Consider the following 13,833-nt stretch of genomic DNA (forward strand, 5'->3'; position numbering starts at 1 on the left):
GATGGTGCTGAACCATTCATGAGAAATTTGCCTTCATAATTCAATCACCTTATACCAGGATCCACCTTCCACATTAGGAAATATAATTCAACATGAGATTCGGTGGGGACACATATTCAAATTGCATCATCAATCTTTGAATATAAAGACAACCACAGCAGGCTTTATCCAGCCAACTTCTTTGAGACTCTTTATAGAGTTTGAAGTCTAGAGCATATACACTAAAATATTCGTACTTCGAAAAGCAATAAAGTGGTATTATCATTTTTCCAAAAGTTACAGCAGTAGTTTAGGCATTCATAGTATGATTTAGTTCACGATTGCTACTGTTTCTATTCTATCACCATATTAACTGTTTCCTATACAATTCTGTATTCAGCTGGATTTCAGTTGAGCACAAAACCATCCTTGTACTAGCTCTTTGCTAGTGTTATTATTCTGCTGTAGAAAGTATCCTTGAACTGGAAACCGTCCACGATCGAGTATCGAGTCATTCAACACTATCAATTCCTGGGTGACTTTTTGAAAAAGTAGTATCTCTTGTTGCAAGAAATGCTGCATCTGTGAGTCCATGTCTCTCACTGGAATTGGATGGAAGTGGTGAATTTCAGCCAAAGTGGCCAAAGAAATCCTGTTCCTGTGATTCTGACGTCATCAGCCTCTGCACCTCTGTCTTCCCTTCTGCCACATGTTGCCTGCTCTCCATGACTTTGGTAAGAGCTTCCTTGTGTATGTGGATGATGTCCAGGATGTTGGTCTGGTGTCCCTGAGACAGCACTAACAGGTCCATGGCTGGGTCCAGGTCCTTCCTGGACTGACTGGCAAAGAGCTCACTGACAGAGTGGAAGGCATCTATACTGAAGTGGATGGCCTGGTCCAGCTCCAAGGCCTGGCTGAGGCTGAAGAAGAACTGTCAGGCTTCTGATGCTCTTTCTCAAAGCCTGCCACCACTCATTGGCTGTGAAGTTGAGCTGAGTGCCCTGTTGTCCATCTTCTTGGTGAAGCACTTGAAGCCGTCAATCTTGCTCTCCCACTCCTAAAAGTTGAGTGTCATACTGGGGGTGGGCTCAGGGCCAGGAAGAATCTGGCACTCACCATCTCATTCTTCTCAGCCTTCCTCTTGCCCTGTCTCCAGGCTGTCTCTTCAGTGCTGGTGGGGCACATCAGGAAGTCACAAAAAATGTGGCACTGCACCTGCATCCAGAAGCTGGCTGTGTGGTTCATCTACAAGATTGGGCCCTTTCTGCACTTGAACATAGATCCACTTCACCATAGATGCCTTTCACACTGTCAGTGAGCTCTTTGCCCATCAGCCCAGGCAGGATCTGGACCCAGTCATGGACCTGTTAGTGCTGTCTCAGGGACACCAGGCCAACATTCTGGACATCATCCACATACACAAGGAAGCTCTTACCAGAGTCCTACTCAAGATGGCCTGTGGTCTGCCTCTTGGCACCTGAGAAGCCCACAGTGCTGTAGAAGCCCCGATGCTTGGACTGGAGCCCCAAAGGTGGCACACACCCCAGTTCTGAGCCTGCTGCTCATTTCCTCTATGTGGCTCCATTTGCAGCACATTTGTTGCACTGAGGCCTGTGCATGCCAGGCAAAGCCAAGCTGGCTCAAAGAGCAACCAGCCACCTCTGCAAGGGTGTGCCAGGAGCCAGTGGACCAGCCACCAACATCACTCCCTGCCAGTCAGGGTAAATCAGTTATTCTGCCCTGGAGGTGGAGCCCCAGTGCCATCTGCTTTTCCTCAGGCCTCCACTCCATCAGCTATCAGGTGGTGGTCACTCAGACTGTGGGAAACTGGCCATCCCTGTTTCCTTGAGTGGGTGAGGTTGGTGACTGCTCCACCTGCTCCTGGCACACCCTTGCAGAGGTGGCTGGTTGCTCTTTGAGCCAGCTTGGCCTTGCCTGGCATGCACAGGCCCCAGGTACTGAGAAGCTGCTCCGAGTAAGTTTGTCTTGGGCCAAATTCTAAGTCTGGCCAGGGCCACAGAAGGCCGAGTCCCCTGGGTGGTAATCCTGGCTGCTGCAGGGGGGCCCATTGTGCCCCTCCCCTCCCAGGGCTCAGGATGAGGTCCGACTGGGACAGGATGCTTTAGGTATGGGACTTGTGCCCCAGGAGGGGACCTCTGTCACACACGTTGGGTGAGAATATGTATGGCATGCTGCTGGCTGTCAGGGCTGTTGGGATGCACGTTCACCCTTCCCTTCAGGGACCTCAAAGTGACCAGCTTCCCCTTTATGAATGACTTCCCAAGGCCCAGGAGCCATTTAGGGCTGCAGAGCAGCTGGCTGCATGCTGCCCTGGCTTCTTCCATGTTGTGCTGGTCACTACCTACCAAGGGGGGTCAGATGCAGGCACAATGTAGGACGATTGTCTCTGGACCTGTGTCTTGGTTATCATGGAGCTAGACTGGGCCTGGTGACAGGGCCCTGATGGGGTTGCCCTCTGTGGTCACGGAGGTGATCAGAAAAGATGCAGAATGGAATTGCTGCGAGGATGAATGAGATGACTGTCAGCACATAACAGGCAGCTGGTGAGTGTTCAGCGATTACCCTCAGTAGCTGCCCAGAGGCCAAAACCACCCACCTGATAGTGACTTTTCCCAAGCCAGGAGGAAGAGAAAAGAGCAGGTCCCACTCACCTGAATCTGATCAGTGAGCTGTGTTGAGATGTGCCTCTCATCTAGAAAATGGTCCTTCACGCAGAGCTACTCACAGACACTGATGTGTGTCTCTAACTGCTCCACAACACAGAGGCAATGGGGACTCAGCAACAGTGACATTGTGGGGTGACACAACCCACCACCATGGGAGTCTGCCTCGATCAACAGGGCCCAGAGTCAGTGTCCTCTATCCCCTGAACTGACATGTGTGTATGCAATGTATTTGTGTATGCATGTGTGCCTGTGTGTGTGTGTGTGTGTGTGTGTATGTGTGTGTTTGTCTTGCTTCTCTGGACAGGCCTAGCTTCTCCACTCATGGGTGCACCCAGGTCCTCATCACTGTCACCTTAGAGCATTAGAGCCTCTATAGGTGCTCCCCAATCTCTGCCCACTCCACCCATGGTGGTCCTGGGGATGCAGACAGAGGAGGGGCACTGCATAATGCTGAGAGGGCTGGCACCCTCTCTAGGTGGAACACAGGTCATTTGTAAAGTTGTAGGTCTGCCAAGCAGTATTGGATTCAACACATCTTCTCACCTTCTCTTTCCAGCCACCCTCCAGGGTGCCCTGACTCACTTTCCCTGCAGATGGAGGCAAGGAGGCTCCACAGACAACCCCCCTGCCTGAGGTCACATAGTGGCCAGCAGGCTAGGTACTGACCAACTGCCCCTGACCAGGTTCCCAGTGATGAGTGATGAGGCCCCTAATGACCACTCCTCCATTGACCAGGTCCCACTGATCAAGTCCCCACTGACCATGTCTTCCTAACCAGGCCCACACTTAATAGGCCTCATGGGCCAGACCCCACTGACCAATTTTCCACTGACCTGGTCCCCATTGACAAGACCGGGTTCCCACTGACAAGACCACAATTTACCAGGTTGCTGCCCACCCGACCCCCCACTGAACAATTCTCCATGAACGAGTACCCAGCTGACCGAGCCCTCTCTGACCAGGCCCTCACTGACCAGGCTCCAAGCCACTAAGGCCCCACACTGACCAGGCCTGTGATATATTGTGTATGCCCCACCAACCAGTTTTTCATTGTTTATGTTCCAACAGATCCGACCCCACTAAAAAAGCCACCACTGACTAGGTCCCCCCACTGACTAGGCTTCCAATGACTAGGTCACCAGGTCCCCACTGATGAGGCCTTTACTGAGGAGGCCGCCACTAACCAGGCCCCTGCCGATCAGGTCCCAAATGACTAGGTCCTGATGACCAGGTCATCTCTGACCATGGTCCACTGACCAGGCCCCGGAGCAACGGGGTTCAAAGTCTCATTACAATGTCCCCCTCAGCTCATAGACCCTCCCTCCCTGCATGTGTGCCCAGAGGTCAGGCCCTGGGTTTTTTTTTTGGGACATGGCCTTTCCTCCAAGATACAGGGAGAGACAGTTGGTCTCAGGCTCCAGGTTCCCAGCTCCACACTCACCCCAAGGGCCCTCTGGGCCCGTCTCAAAGGAGAAAGTGAGGTGGCCTGACACTGCCTGGACACACCATCTACCCTATTCCTGAGTGTCAGAGTGTGAAGAAGGGAGGGACATTTGGCAGATAAGGCACGCTGTGCTGTTGGGTCTCTCAGGGCCCTTCCCACAGAGCCCCGATCTAAAGACACAACACAGAGGCTACAGGAAGACTAATCCAGAACCTCTGAGACAGCCAGGGTCCACATGAGGACTCTCCCCAGACAGCCAGAAGGCCCTTTGCTAGTTTCTTGGTACCTCAGTGGATGTGGCAGTGGTTCTTCTGTTGGGGACCAGTGAGTACACACTGGGGAGGGCTCACCTGTGCTTCCTCAGTGGCTCCACCTCTGCTTCTAAAAAAAATTACTCATTCCAGAGCTGGCGCAGAGAAAATACAAGCTGAGCTTAGAACATCTTCTGCCAGAAAGTAAAAAAGTACCGACAGAGTAATGGAGACAAATCAAAGAGACATAAAGTCAGCTTGGAATGTCTACTACTGGCCTAATCTTGGGGAATTGGAGCATCAGAATCATGAGCTTTCCTTCTCCCTTATTTATTGGTTTTATTTCTCCATGTAGAACAAAGAAGAGAATAAGAAAATAATCATCTGGTAACCATCATAGTAATAATTGTTCAAACACAAGTCATCCATGAAATGCTAAATCTAGTGGGTTCTCAGGAGTAACCAGATATTTACAGAGCCTCAAAGTATCTCCATACAAAATACAGTTGAACTACAGAAAGAAAATTGTAACATTAGCATGGACAAAGCTGGCAGGTACTCCTTAACTCTCCTAAGTAATAAAAACTGTAAAATGCAAATAAGCCTTCGATGACCTTTACTAACCTTTACTAAAGTATCAATGATGACTTGGTTGTTTAAACAGCTGACATTTGGGCAATTTGAGTATGTCAAACTCTATAATACTGGTTTTCATTTGCAAGATCCACTTAAAACTTAAGGAGGCCAAAAAACATCATTTAAAATACCCTATAAATTATAATCATACATATGATACAAAAATATCCTACTTCAGTAAATATTGGAATGTTATATATTTTATGAGAAACAATTAAAATGTGTAAATAGCCCAGTAATAAAATTTTATAATCTTTTAAATCATCATACAATTTTTCCTTAAGACTTTATGGTTAAATATTCTCTTCATTAGATGTGGCTTACCCGTGGATTCTAGAGAAGAAAGTAGATGGGAGCAAGTGTCCAATACAGCAACAGCTGGAAAGAAAAATAAAGAATTTTGTTCTTTACCTAAAACACTTCAGTTAACTAAGTGTGAGTTTAAAAACTAAAGACTTGAGAACTTTATCAGAGTTAATAAGAATGAGAAATATGTATGTACATTTACAATACAAAATTACTATTTAATAATTTACACATGGCATTAATTCTAATTGTGTTTAAATATCAGAGCTTTTTCAGTCTTCATTCATGTAATCAACAGCCACATGCTAAGGTACTAGAACCAGCACTGGAATTACAAGATGAAGATGGCATGGTCCACCTCTCAACAGTCATAAGCTATAACCTAAAAAACAGACAGGCAGGCAATGTCCATATAGAGTCATAGATACCATGACAGGTATACAGCAGGGCACTACTGGAACACAGAGAAGGGACATCTACCCACTTTTATGTCAATATCATGGGCTTTCTGGTGGAGGAGATAACATAGGTTGATACCTGAAGGACAAGGAAAAGTTCCCAGATAGAGGAAAGAGGCAAAGGCAAAGAGCCTGAGGTGAGGAAGAGCCCTGCAGAGTTCCACTCCATCCAGTTTGGTGCTAGAGCAAAGGGCAGAGTGCAGTAAGTGGTGAGAAACAAGGCTGAGTAACTTGACAAGAATTACATTGACATGGGTGTTTTTATTTCATGGTGAAAAATTTGGAACTTTTCCTGAGAACAAGTGTAAGCCAATGACACAGTAAATTAGAGGAGATTTAAAATGTCACCTGTCAAGTGACTGCTTATGAAGGGTTATTGCTCAGCTAAGTATTTCTGAATGAGTCTTAGGTCTGTTGGCCTTCAATCTCTACCAAAACCCTGAGAACTTGATGATGCCTTTGTTTTCTGAGAATCGTTTCAGTGTGCTGGCTGACAGTTCCATGAGGATGGCAAAACTTAAGAAAGTGTAGAGCCAGTGAAAAAGAGATGCACAGACTTCTTGGGAACTGTTTAAGCTTTGGAACATGATGAATTTATGATGCATAAGTACAGTCTTCTCTGTGAAAGTTTCTGTTTTCACATCTTTCATTAGATGTGTGTAAGAAAAAAAATATTGATGTAGTATCTACTAACCCAAGAATGAAAAGGAATGCCATTTGCTATTTACACTTTATTTCTAAAATAAACCTAAATTTAATTAATAAATTTTGTCAACGTACTTCTCTTTGTTTCTCTAGTTATTTATTCTACACAGTCCGGCCCCATCTAAAATAAGTAAAAATAATAATAATGTCTAAATTAAACAAGAAACATTATCATGAAAATCATGTATCACTTACAAAATGTGGCCTTTAGTATTTTTAGTGACTAGACATAATTTGCAGTTTGCTTAAATAGAAAAATAATCACATAAATAAAATAAAATTTCTACTTATTTTAAGTTTAGATAACAGAGGATGTATATATGTAATGCTGTTTAGAGTAATCTGACAAAAATGCAGTTAATATTGATCTATTGCATATACATGATTTTAGAAAGGTAGTATTTTATTAGTACAAAGGTTAAACAATGGCCAGGCATGGTGGCTCATACCTGTAATCCCAGCACTTGGGGAGGCCAAAGCAAGCAGATCACAAGGTCAGGAGATCGTGACCATCCTGGCCAACATGGGGAAACCCCGTCTCTACTAAAAATACAAAAATTAGCTGGGCGTGGTGATGCGCACCTGTAGTCCCAGCTACTTGGGATACTAAGGCAGGAGAATTGCTTGAAGCCAGGAGGTGGAGGTTGCAGTGAGCCAAGACTGCACCACTGCACTCCAGCCTGGTGACAGAGTGAGACCCTGTCTCACACACACACAAAAAGATTAAGTAATTAAAGCCATCTTTTGCAATGAATGCATTGCTTTGAAATTCTTAGAAAACTCTGCCCTTTATAAAAGTTTAATCCATTTTTTACTTCAATAAATTTTATCTTAAAAAGAAATTTCTGTTCTCTACTTATAGTAAACTTTTCTTTTTTTTTTCTAGTTTGTATTCTAAATTAACGTGGTACCTCTGTAAGTTTCTTCCAAAGGCATATTGAGGGATACCGAGGTTTGCAGTACAATTGAACTCATCACACAGGTTGTGAGCATAGGACCCATGAAGTAGTTTTTCAACCCTGGCCCACTCTGTCCCTCCCCGTTCTTATTTCCCAGTGTTTATTATTCCCATCTTTATGACAATGTGCACCCAATATGTAGCTCCCACATGAGTGAAAACATGAGATATTTGGTTTCTGTTTCTGCGTTGGTTTGCTTAGGAGAGTGGATTCCAGCTGTATTCATGTTGCTGCAAATGACATGATTTTGTTCTTTTCATGGCTGCATAGTATTCCATGGTATATATGGAATTTTCCAATCTACCTTGGATTTTCAATCTACCTTGGATGTACCTGGATTGACTCCACGTCTTTGCTATTGTAAATAGTGCTGCAATGAACATACATGTGTATACATCTTTTTGTTACAATGATTTATTGTCCTTTTGGTATACCCCTAGTATAGTAATGGGGTTGCTGCATCCAACAGTTATTCTTAATTCTTAATTTCCAAACTGCTGTCCATAGTAGCTGAATTAATTTACATTGCCACAAACGGTTTGTGTTCCCTTTTCTCCACAGCCTCCCCAACATCCTTTTTTAAGTTTCTATTTATTATTTGTTTTTAACAAAAGTCATTGTGACTGGTGTGAAATGGTATCTTATTGATGTTTTGTTTGGCATTTTTCTGATGATTAGCAATGGTAAGCATTTGTTAATGTTTGTTGGCCACTTACGTGTGTTATTTTGAGAACTGTCTGTTCATGTCCTTTGCCCATTTTTAATGGTCTTATTTATTTTTTGCTTGTTGATTTGTTTAGGTCTCTATGGATTCTGGATAATAGGCGTTTGCTATATCCATACTTTGTGAATATTTTCTTCCATTCTTTTAGGCTGTCTGTTTAATCCCGTGATAGTTTCTCATGCTGTGCAGAAGCTATTTAGCTAAATTAGATCACACTTGTCAATTTTTGTTATTCTTGCAATTGCTTTTGAGGACTTAGCCATAAATTAATTGACAAATATGATATCCAGAAGAGTGTTTCCTAGGTTTTCTTCCAGGATTTTTATAGTCAGATGATGTACTCTTATGTAAGGAAATCACAAACCTTTTTTTTTTGTTTTGTTTTCAGACAGAGTCTCCATCACCAGGGCTATAGTGCAGTGGTATGATCTTGGCTTACTGCAACCTCTGTCTCCTGGGTTCAAGTGATTCTCCTGCCTCAGCCTCCTTAGTATCTGAGATTACACATGCCTGCCAACATGCCTTGCTAATTTTTGTATTTTTACTAGAGACAGGTTTCATCATGTTGGCCAGGCTGGTCTCAAACTCCTGACCTCAGGTGATGCACCTGCCTCGGCCTCCCCAAATTTTGGGGTTACAAGTGTGAGCCACCATGCCTGGCCAAGCACAAAGCTTTTAACATAAAAATGGAAATGAACATTTTAGTGTTTTGTTTAATTCATAAAATGCAATTATTTTGGATTCTACTAAATAATAAACATCCACATATGGCAAAGTGTTTGGATGCCAATCATTCAGTTGTGATTATGGGTGGGAAGAATTGAGATGGTGCAAATAAACTTTTTTAAATTTTTTTTTATTTTCAAGATGGAGTCTTGCCCTGTCACCGAGGCTGGAGTGCAGTGGTGCAATCTCAGCTCCTGCAACCTCCGTCTCCCAGGTTCAAGCAATTCTCTGCCTCAGCCTTCCTAGTAGCTGGGATTACAGGTGCCCACCAAAACACCAGGCTAATTTTTTTTTCGTACTTTTAGTAGAGATGGGGTTTCACCATCTTGGCCGGGCTGGTCTTGAACTCCTGACCTCGTGATACACCTGCCTCGGCCTCCCAAAGTGCTGGGATTACAGGCATGAGCCACCACACCTGGCTGGTGCAAAGAAACTTTAAAAGTGGCATAGGCTGGGTGCGGTGGCTCATGCCTGTAATCCCAGCACTTTGAGAGGCTCAGGCAGGCAGATCACAAGGTCAGGAGTTCAAGAAGAGCCTGGCCAATATGGTGAAACCCTGTCTCTACTAAAAATGCAAACATTAGCTGGGTGTAATGGTGGGTGCTTGTAGTCTCAGCTACTCAGGAGGCTGAGGCAGGAGAATCACTTGAACCCGGGAGGTGGAGGTTGCAGTGAGTGGAGATTGCACCAAGACACTCCAGCCTGGGTGACAGAGTGAGACACTGCCTCAAAGAATAGAACAAAAATGTGGTATGAACCACAGCTAAACTACAATCAATTAGAGAGTAAGCCAAAGCATCTCAAAGTATATCATCAGTTATCAGGCAATAACATGCAATTTCTAAAACCTAACTTAAATGCAGCTTTTAAAGACATTTCAAATGTGTCAGTTTAGTCACATTTATTGAATAAAGTTAGCAAATGGATATCTCTTGAAAATGAGAGCTCCAGGGAATTAAAAAATGTAAAGTTCCCATTTCCTTTCTGTGTTAACACAGCTAATTATGATCTTTACTTCACATGCAAAAGTCAACAGAACAACTCAGTATTTCACCAAATTATAAACAAGAATTACGCTAGAGAAATTAAACCCTAAAGAGAAACGGTCATATAACTAACCTCAGTCAAGTAGTTCTGGCAGTTATTTGAAGTCTGAGGTTTGAAGTAGGAATTCTTATGGGCATTTGGGGAATATATTTTCTGTTGAGTCCTATACTAGTAAGATTTTCAACAAAAGGTGACTCTCGACCTCGCCTTGTGGGAAGAGTGCTGAGAAAATATTTCACCTGCTCTTTCTCCATAAAGAGCTGATACTGATCATTGCTATTTTCTTATTCGATCTGTAAAGATAGCAAAGACAAATGCTTAATATTTCATTTTTCCTTAAATGATTCTTAATGACTTGCAGTTTTTAAAACCTTACCCTGAGAATAAACCAAATTACCCACTAAATAGTGTTTTCACACAGAAGATGTGTAAGAGCATACCTGTTGTAAGGAATTATAATTTTAAAATCGTTCTAAAGAAGCACCATTGTTTCTAAGGTGATTTCTACTGAACAAGCAGTTCAAACAAAGTAGACAGGGAAGAGAAATGGCTATCAGTGATGTATGGCTCAACAGGTAAAACTTCCTGCCTTCTAAAATGGCTCTACTTGTAAGATTCTGAAGATTCCATTAGAAATACTTGTATTTAAAGGGTAATAATGTGGGAAAATGAATATGTTGATTTGCTTGATTATAAGAACCACTTCACTAGAAATAATTATATCAAAACATCATGTTGTACTCCTTAATGTAGGTTAAGAAAACTAAAATGAACGAAAAAAAATCTAGGAATACTTGTGTTTAGTAAACCAGTTTTAGATTTCACTCTTGTACATTTCACCCATTATCTAGGACCAATTAAACATTTGGCACTGAGGAATAATTCAGAGCAACAACTCCTAGGGGAGAACTAGATTGTCTGGTTGGTGATCAAAAAGAACTAAAGCATCTCTGAAGGCAATTAGCCCCCAACACTGTGACCAAGGCCCTGGAGGTGGGGCATGTTCTTTCTGCCTTCCACACACCGCTTCAGGCTGAACAAGGTGTTATTTTCTAACCGCTTTATGAATTACACTTCTTTAAATTCCTGTGATAATTATTCCCTATTTCACAAGGGTGCCTTTCTGTAACATCTTGAATATGTTACACAAATAGTCTTTCTTGAGGCACCCTTTGGTGATAATACTAAAGATCACAATCAAAAACAATTGTGCCCAGAGTAGCAGTACCACTTTGCATTTAGGTTGTGATCCACTGAAAAGTAAATTAAACACATTAATATTTCTATTTAGGGAAATTCTGACAAGTAATTTTATAACAAGATCACTTCATTAATTATAAAGCTTCAAAAATACTTAGTGAAAAAAACTAACAGATCAGGTTAATTACATGAGACTTTTCAGGAAAAAAAGCCATACAAAAGCAAAAAAAAAAAAAAAAATGAGAGGAGAGACAAAAACTATCTTTGACTAACATTTTAAAGGTAAAATTATTTACTAACATTATTTTTCAAAATTACATTGTCAAATTAGCATTCACTTCCTTCTAATATCCTGAAGCCATCTCACTAAAAATTATGCTTTTGAAACAAATTAATGAGCTTAATTCATTTTCTATGAGTGTATGTTTTGACTTACTTAGTTAATTTTTTTGACATGGAACTGTTAGCTTTCAATGCTGCTGCAAAGGCTTCCTTATATTCTTCTAACTCAGTTGTAACCTCTTCATAAGCAGTTTTCATTTTGTAGAATTTACATTCCACATCTTTAAGTGTGAGTTCCTTCTTATTTAGTGAAGCTGTATTATATCCTTGTTTAACTGCTCTAATTGTTTTTTATATTGTGCTTGTTCCTAAAACAGAGGAAAAGAATACACTTTTAAAACAATTATAACCTAATTATTATGTTTGTTGGCTTTCATTTTGAGTCAGTGATTCAAAGAGTATTTTCGAATATGTTAAAAAAGAGGATGAAGTTTAAAATATTTCAGCAATATCAAAACTAATAACTGAATTCAGAATTAAGTCTGATTTGTAAAAATTTGAAATCATAATTGTGCTAGTATTAATGTAATCTGGTCATATAAAAAGTAATAGAATCTATTCATAATTTTAAAAAGGAATCAATGAACACTGTAGCTTAAGACCAATTCATAATAATCACATAATTTCTAAATCACAATTTTTTCCTATGCCAACTGGTCTTAATCATCAAATGACTCCATAATGAGAATCATTACTCTGAAAGATTGATTTTGTTATAATAATAATGGAAATTTAAATATTTAAAAGAAAAAACAGATACCATTTTTTTCTAGAACTCTACAAAGCAGATTGCTACAAGAGAGGCAGAGGAAACTATATATATATATATATATATATATATATATATATAATCTCCAAAATATAATTTGCAGTGAAATAAATGAAAGCACATTAAAAGTAAACTTACCTGATTTAAACAACTCACCTGTAAATGGATTTCTTCTAATTTTTCTACTGCCTGCATTGCCCTTTCATCTAGCTCTGATTTATATTCTTGTAGTTTACTAAGTTCTACCATACTGTTTTCCATATGTCTCTTAGGATTTAATATTTCTTCTTCTAACATCTTTTGATCCTCCTCAAGTTTTTCACATTCCTGTTGTACTTTTTTCATAGATAATAACTCCTGTTGAAAAACTTGATTCTCTTTAGCCAAATTGACACATTTTGAAGATACAGCTTCCTTCTCCGCCATAAGATCATCAAGCTGCATGAATAAAATAGTATAGCTTGATAATGAAGTAGGCTGAGAATAATCTAATACAAAACCAATAGCAAATTTTGAAATGCATTTACTTGCAATAAAATGTTATCTGTAATGCAGCAGATTCTTCAAATGTGAACCCTTAAATTACTCAGAATTTTAAGAACAAAGTTAAAGCTACCATGAGTCATAAAAATATATTCTTTACTATCATCATCTTTGCCACAGAATTTTTGTACTTCATTTTACTTTTATTTTTCTGATAATTCATTTTTGTTCCCCCTTAAATGGCACAAAGTTATCTCCTAGTAAAAAGTGTCTAACCCCCTTCCTTCATTATCATTCCCCACAGTATGTCAAAAAAAGTTTCAGAGATATCATATTGAGTTATTTAGGCCAAAGTCAATAAATGGGTCTAGGAATAAGACTTTGAAAATGATATTACACTCTATATTAGGCATGGTGGCTCATGCCTGTAATCCTAGCACTTTAAAAAGCTGTGGCAGAAAGATCACTTGAGGCCAGGAATTTGAGATCAGCCAGAGCAACATAGTGAGACCCCCATCTCTACAAAAAAAAAATTTTCTAAATTACCCGGGCATGGTGGCTCATGCCTGTAGACCCAGCTAGTTGGGATACTGAGGCAAAAGGATGGCTTGTATCCAGAGTTCAGGGCTGCAGTGAATTATTATCACTGCACTTCTGCCTGGATGACAGACAAAGACCCTATCTCAAAAAAAAAAACAAAATAATGAAATCTATGATTAAGGATTCTGATGCTATAAGCCTTTCCTTAAACTGCAAATGTTTCATGCTAATTTGAATTGCATTTTAAGAAGTAATGATTCTTGGGGTAAAGACCATAGAATACAGCACCTAGAAATAAATCCACATATTTCCAGCCAACTGATTTTGGACGAACATGCCAAGAACATACGCTGGGGAAAGGACAGCCTCTTCAAATGAATGACACTGGGAAAACTAAATATCCATAGGGAGAAGAATGATATTAGCTTCCTATGTAACACCATATAACAACATAAACTCAGAATCAATTGAAGACTGAAATATAAGGCCCAAAATTATCAAACTACTCTAAGTAAATATAGGGAAAATGCTTGAGGACATTAGTCTGCACAAAGATTTTTATGGGTAAGACATCAGA

General features: G+C 40.8%; 1 pseudogene; it reads right to left on the reverse strand.

Moving 5' to 3' along the window:
• Window positions 1–607: 607 nt before the first annotated feature.
• LOC129137097 (ankyrin repeat domain-containing protein 18B-like) lies at window positions 608–12,749 on the reverse strand (annotated as a pseudogene).
• Window positions 12,750–13,833: the final 1,084 nt, after the last annotated feature.

The sequence above is a fragment of the Pan troglodytes genome, chromosome 15, assembly GCF_028858775.2.
Source record: "Pan troglodytes isolate AG18354 chromosome 15, NHGRI_mPanTro3-v2.0_pri, whole genome shotgun sequence".
NCBI lineage: Eukaryota > Metazoa > Chordata > Mammalia > Primates > Hominidae > Pan > Pan troglodytes.